Here is a 7753-nt window from a genome sequence, read left to right as displayed (position 1 = left end):
GTTATTTTTTTGTAATGTATCTTGTCTTTTTATTTTTATTTTTTTCAGCACGAAGTATTAAACTTTACTTTTAGGATTTTATCTTTTCTCACAGAACCACTCCAGCCCTTTATGGTTCTAGCACTGGATCGACCACTTTCAAAGTAATTTTATTTTTATTTTCCCAGTTTACAAAGACATTTTAGAAAATGTTGAACTTAAAACTATAATTTACCAAATTAAAAGGTCAATAATATAAACTCATATGGTGTACCATTTGATTACCGTCTGAGTTTACCAGCCACTTACTTTCATTTAGGCTGAAATAGTAACGAGAACATTCTGTTTAATAGACTAAATATATTTATATAGAAATATATTACATATGTGTGCATGCATTATTGGGTTGAGCACAAGTAAAACACAAAGCTCATAGTGGTAACTAAAACCCTTTCCACCCTGGAGGACCCTGCACCATGATCACACTGCATGGTACTGTTATGAAACGAGGCCAGCCATTTTAATAAAATGCACATTTTATATATATTTAATCAAATTAAGTTATTTTAATTTTTGATAATGCAGAAGTAAAAGTGAGATTTTTCTTTTTCAGATCTCACTCAGGCCTCAAAGTTTTTTTCAGGTGGAAATTTTCTAAAAAAAAAAAATTATCTGCAAGGTGAAGCTGCATGTAGATAAAATATCTCAACACATATCAACATGAGTGAGCGGATCCGTCTTATTGTACCCAGATTCAGATGTTTTTCATTATTTAGTTTATGAAACACTTAAATCTAATATCCTATATATATATAATATATATGCAGTGCTGCTGAGTATTTGCACCCTGCAGAATTTCTGCATAAAAATGACTCAGAACATCACAAACGTAGACAAAGAGAACCCAATCAATCAAATGAAACATAAATATTATACTTTTGTGTTTGTTTATTCAAGAAAATGAATCATCTGTTCGTAAAAAGTCTAAAAGTGAACCCTTGTTTCCAGTATCTGCTGAGACCTCCTTGTGAAGCAATAACATTTCCGGTAACTGCTGATCAGTCGTCTACAGCAGCTTGGAGGAATTTTAGCCCATTCCTCAGAACAGAACCACTTCAGTTCTGAGATGTTGGTGGGTTTCCTCACATCAACTGCTTGCTTCAGGTCCTTCCACAACATTTCTGTTGGATTAAGGTCAGGACTTTGACTTGGCCGTTCCTAAACATTCATCTTGTTCTTCTTTAACCGTTCTTTTGTAGAACCACTTGTGTTCTTGGTTCTCGTTGTCTTGCTGCATGACCCAGTTTCTCTTCACATTCAGTTCATGGACAGATGTCCTGACATTTTCTTTTAGAGTTCACTGGTAGAATTCAGAATTCATTGGTCCATCAATGATGACAAGACGTTCTGATCCAGATGCAGCAGAACAGGCCCAAACAAGGACATTAGCACCCCCACGCTTCAAATACATTTAAGCTGCACTGTATACACAGCATACATAATACATTATTATTATTTATTATAGCCCATCATTATAAGTTATTAGACAGAATACAAATGTGAAAACAAACATAATGACCCTTGAAAAGCTAAAAAGCATGTTTCCTTCAAATGAAGACTGGAGCCTCCGGCCGGTCCTCGTGTCGACTGCTGCGACTTTTGTGGGTTTCAAGAAAATGTCCTGTTCAACCTCAGTCCAGACACTCATTTGGGGTTGGGGGGGGTGATGGCAGTAATGCCCTCTCAGCGGACAGGAGGGGGGCGGCAGCGGGGACGTGTGGTGGAGAAACACGCTGAGAAACTAAAGAGAAGGCAGAGGGTTTTTTTTTTTTTTTTTTTTTTTTTTTACTCTTCATGTTTTGAAAACAGATTTACAGAAAGCAGCACAGTTCAGGTTTCACAGTGAAAATGGAGACACGTGAAAAGAGGTCCGCGGGACAGAGAGGAGTAAATAGGACGACATGTTGAGAGGACGGTTCTGGATCAGCAAAGGATGGATGAAGTGGAAGGTAAAGGATCCGACAAAGGTGCTTTAATAAAAAAAAAATACTGACTTTAGATCCTAGTTTGTCCAACAACAATTTGTCGTTCCATTGCCAAATATTAAACCAGGTCTTTCTCATTATTTTTGAAAGCCACGTTTATTTAAATACTGATTAATTATGAAAAAAACGTTGTGTGGAGATGATGAATTCATATATTTGCATGCTCCAATGGCTATTAAACAAACTGATGAGTAGCAGAAACAATTAAATCATAATAAAAAAATCTGCAGTTTTTATTTTGATTCATATTCTGAAACTGGACTCAGTTATTTTTCCAGTGTAGACAGTTCAGTAGGAACTACAGGTTTTTACCTTTTAGTTTTGCTGTGAATTAAGTCATTAAGTTGATTTAGGACCGGCTGTGCTCAGTGAATAAAGTAAAACTAAATACATTAAATCAGTGCTGAACTATAATTCACTTCTATACTGATATCCATATACTGTGGATATGCAGTGTGACATTTTAAAAATATTGCAGAAAGCCTTGTGTTTGATTTTTTGGTCTTGGAGCGTTATTTTGGTTTTGGTTTTTGGAAAAAAAGCCCAACAATAATCAGTAGCATGCTGCCGAAGTATACATAAGACACAAATCTTTTCCTGATATTTAACTTTTCAGTGAGCACAATGTATACATGCATTACTAAACTGTAATAAATAAATAATAATAATAAAAAATTTACTGTTTAATATATTTGTTTTTGCAGAAACTTCAAATCCTGATATTGAATTTGTGAGTTTCTGCACAGCTCCAGACGCTAACGGCACTGGAGTTAGTTCAAGTGAGGGAAAGAATTTGAGAGGTGGGGGAGTAAAAAAAAAAAAGTCGATGCATGGTCTTGAACCTGTGATATTAATATTTCAAGGCTTCGGTGTCGACAGGGAAGCTACTAGAGCTCCAGCTTTGATTCATTTTGACGTCTGGCAAAAGGTGCCTGAGCTTTAAAAGCAGAACCAACAGATTGATCCGATCCAGGATGTGCACTGTGCACTTTGCTAACATATGCATATTCATTCTCTTTTACGTATTTAACTTAAATCTTTACTTATTTACCTAAGCGTGCACAGATCCCAGAGAGACCTGCTTTCCAGTTGCACGTCTGACAAAGAGACAGTTGAGCTGGATTTGATTTGTTATGCCCAGTTGTCTCTTCTGCAGTAATCTGTGATGTTTTATTACAGATCATTAACGTGGTTGTTTACATTCAGTTCTGAACCTGTGAAAGCAAGCATCCTCCGCTTTGGTTTCCGCAGTCACTGTACAGCGCTGAGATTCGTATTCGGCAACCGCTGGCAATCACCAGTGAGGGAATAATATGAGAAATGTTAAATTTATGAAAGCAAATTTATTAGACAGCGTGCGCAGTAAAAGTCGCGGCCTGCGGCGGACTGACAGCGAGGCAGGAACGAGAGACTCGAGGCAGAAACGAGAGCGGCCCGGGCCAGAGAGACGGAAAGCAGAGAGGGTGTAAATCCTCCTGTGTTTGGAGGAGGTGGTTTCTGTGGTTTTGATGGCTCCGCTTGGAGGGCCCTCGCTTTGATTTAGTCAGCAGTGACAGAAACAGCAGTTAAGAGGCCAAAGGTGTGTTTGAAAACTGTGAGAAATGCCTCATAGCGCAGTCTGGAGTTTGATTCTGGACTTTATACGATTGTTTCCTCAAGAGCTTTGACTTGAAAATGTAAATGCCCTCGTTGTGTTCCAACTGGGGCATCCCTCTGTCTCCGTGCAGGAACAGATTCAGATTATAACGTTAGGGATGTCGTAGCCATTTTTAATTTTTTTTTTGCCCCGAATCCGATACAGATCTTTTAATAATCGGTATCCGAGTCCCGATCTGATCTTAAAGAAACAAAATGCCATCCCCTGGAGATTTAGTTAAACGTTTTCTTCTTGTTTTCTCACGTGTGCACTTGAGATTTGACGATCTACCTACTAACACCTCCAAATCCACGCTGCACAGTCTACACAGAGTAAATCCAACAAAGGTTAAAAAAGGCAACTGGACTTGTAGAGTTTGCCTTTTTTAACCTTTGTTGGATATACCATGACCTGGATGACTGAGAACCTTCACAGATACACAGAGTAAAGTTCTTCTAGGCAGCAGACATGTTTAGTCACATGATTTTAGGTTTCTCTTCTTCTTCTTTGGCAGCTTTGATGCTAGCCAATGAAGAAGGTGTTTTGATGCTACGGGGACGTAGTTTTGGTTTATGGCAGACCCAAAATAATTAAAGGTCAGGCTCGGCCGTAGCCCGATGCCGATCCGATCACTTAAAAACATATTGTATTATTATTCTTTATTCGTGTTTTTATCACGCTGCTGTCACAGTTTACATCTCCGTAGGTAGAGCTCTCGTTTCTTTATTTGTGTAGAAATGCTTTCCGTCAACCTCCGCGACTCCACGTCCACTTTAAAGAGAAACTTTAAGACTTTTGCGGAGCAGGTTCAACCGTGGCCGTAGCACAGAAGAGTCACCGTCTGTCTGGATGTTGTTCCTCGTTGAATGTAGTCGTTTATTCTCAGTAAAAACTGAAGGGTTGCTGCTTTATTCAGAAAGGAAGCGTTTCTTTCTGTGATTCTTTAAAACAAACGAGTAAAAGTAAGTAAGTAAGTAAATTTAATTTATAAAGCACATTTAAACACAGCATAGACTGACCAAAGTGCTGTACAGTGGATAAAGAATGGTGGTAAAAGAATATTTGCACATTTTAGATTATTATTAAATGATTTGGGATAATTTAGATTTTCTTTAAACATATTCTTAAATTGTTATATATTGTCATATGCTGTAGACTGTTAGATAAATGAAACCCATGCTGTGAGTTTGCCCCCTCTGTCTTCTGCCCTATCGCACATGAGGCTTTATTATATTTTTGCTAGACAGCCCTACAGTGTTTATTCACATTTAATATCTCTCTCTGTTTCCGTGTTCTCCAGGCGACATTTTGTTTTGACAGTCAAATGACAAGGGAGCGATTACAGTTTAGTTTACGCTGCCTACGTACATCAGTTTTATCTCATCTGTGCCGTCTGGCAATGCGGCCTGACGTTTATATTTTTATGTCGAATGATAAGAATAATAACTTTTGATTTGCATGACACTTCAAAACACTTCAAAAAGTGCTTCACAAATCAGTCAAGACACATAAATATATCATATAATATATAAGACAGTAATGTAAAAAGAAATGAAGAATAAAATAATAATAAAAATTAGCATTTCCGAGACGGCACTGAGGATGGTGAGTTTTAAAATCAGTTCTAAACCCTACCAATCAGGCATAACATTATGACCACCTTCCCAATATTGTGTAACCCTTAGCAAAAAGTAGTTTATTCAAGTGTACTACAAGTATACTTATTTTATACTAAAATTGAGGTAGTATACTTGAAGTTCATTTTATTAAGTATGCTTGAGTATAAGTATACGTATAGCAAGTATACTACAGACCATGTACTTATAGTGTACTAGAAAGTATACTAATTTAATACTTCTTCGGACTAAATTGGAACATTTTTAAGTTTATAAAAGTATACTTTAAGTATACAACAAGTACACTCATCTATACACTATTAGTGTACTAGGTATATACTTCTAGTCCACATTTTAGTTTATAAAAGTATACTTTGAGTATACCATAAGTACACTCTTCAATATACTACGAGTGTACTAGCTATATACTTCTAGTCTTCTAGTCCACATTTTAGTTTCTAAAAGTATACTTAAAGTATACTTTTGAAGTATATTTTAAGTATACTTTAAAGGTTCCAATTTAGCCGGAAGGAGTATTAAATTAGTATACTTTCTAGTAGACTATAAGTACATGGTCTGTAGTATACTTGCTATACTTATACTCAAGTATACTTAATAAAATGAACTTCAAGTAAACTACTTTTTCCTAAGGGAAATCTCCCTTGTGACTCCAGGATGTTGTTAGTGGAGGACCTTTTAGGGGAGGGGCCTCTGTGGATCATCCCACAGATACTTGATTAGTTTGGGATCTCGTGAATTTGGAGGCCAGGTCAACACCTTGTGCTGCTCTTCATGTTTTTTTTTCAGTTGTTCTTAAAAGCGTTTTTGTGTGTGTTCCAGTGTCAGGCTGCATCCTGCTGGGGATGACGTGGGGGTGGTCTGGTCTGGTCTGGTCTGGTCTAGGTGAAACGATCTGATCTCGGCTGTGAGTCGGGTAACAGCCAAGTAGATCCCACCGGTCAAATGTACAAAGGGCCGAGAACAGATCCTTGAGGAATGCCACGAGGGAAATGTTGGAGAGCAGTCAGATAAGACTTAAAGTGGTTTGGCCAAAGTCATGCCTACAAAGTTTTACACTGAGTCAGTGGAAACTCTGCCATCATCAAACGCAGCGTTGAGGTCTTCTAATCATTTAAATCTATTTATATGATCATCTGTTGAACTTTTGTTGCATAAATAACATATAATAAACAACTGGCTCTCCACAGGAATCACTATGATATCAGTTATTCCTTATTTCTCTGTAATTCCTTTGTTTTCCTGTGTTTTTATTTTCATTTCATCATCTCTCTCTCTCTCTCTCTCTCTCTCCACCTCGCCCTCACTCGGGACAAGGGTTTAATATCCTCTCGGTCGTTCCTGGGTCCTAATCCTCTGTTTTTCCTTTGAGCTTTTATTGACTCTGCTTCATGTGGCCTTGCTTTTTCGTTTAGGAGCAGTCATTTACTGCGCCGCTTTCACCGGCCGGCGGGTAAAAGCCATCACGGCGCTCGTGTACCGATGCACGAGATCTGACGTACAGCCCCAAACGAGTGACCTCAGCTTTTTTTTTTTTTGCAAAGTGCAATTTTGAAAAACTTTCCTTCTTGAGGCCACGTGTTTAGAAATCACAGACGAGAAAGTAAATGCATAAACACAGCTAGACAGAGGGATTTAGTGCAGCAAAAGATTTAAGAAAAAATAGGTTTTAGTGTCTTATTTTTCCTCTTTTTGTTTGTTTGTTATTCCATCAGTCTAGTAGCAGGAGCATCCTGTCTTTAACGTCATACCGGTTAATAAAAAGCTAAATGTATAAAGTTAGGGAGATGATATGTTTCAGTGCACAGATATGTGTTTTTTGTTTATTTTGTGAACCTGTATGTAAATGTAATTTAAATTTTACAAGCTTTTTTTTAAAGTTTATGCAAAGTTATAGCAGCTCAGCACAACAGTAAATAAATTAAACCCTCAGTAGCATTGCAATAAGTCTTACACCGCCTTCCAGGGGACCTTCTTCTTCCTCCATTTCTCTGCTAGAAAATCTCTCCTGCAGGAAATAAATTAGGGTAGCTGTTTCCAGAAATGTACGGGATGGTCGTATCGCACCTCGTCCGCACGAGAAAGATTAATTTAAGCTTCTTTCTGCAGAAACGTCCTCGAATCCGTCGTCTCGCCCCTCGTGCTCAGGGGAGGACTTCCTCTGTGACTCTGAAGACTCCTCTGTGGAGTGTCGAGCCGAGAGCAAGTTTAGAAAAATAAAAAAAAATAAAAAATAGAAACTTTCACAGCACTTGTCCACTAGAATCTGCAACGGCCTTGCTGTCTTTGTTCATTTGTTTTCAGACCTAGACGCGGCAGGATGGGTCTAATCTTTTTGAAAGATGAGATCACTGAATGCATTTTTAGTTTGGTGCGACTATTATCTAATAAAATCTATACGTAAATAAAACGTTTACTGAAATATTTTGCCGCGACTGCACTTCTTTAAAAATCCAAAA

Source organism: Chelon labrosus (assembly GCF_963514085.1).
Source record: "Chelon labrosus genome assembly, chromosome: 2".
Classification (NCBI taxonomy): domain Eukaryota; kingdom Metazoa; phylum Chordata; class Actinopteri; order Mugiliformes; family Mugilidae; genus Chelon; species Chelon labrosus.
The sequence above is the reverse complement of the archived record's forward strand: the minus strand, read 5'-3'. Positions refer to the sequence as shown.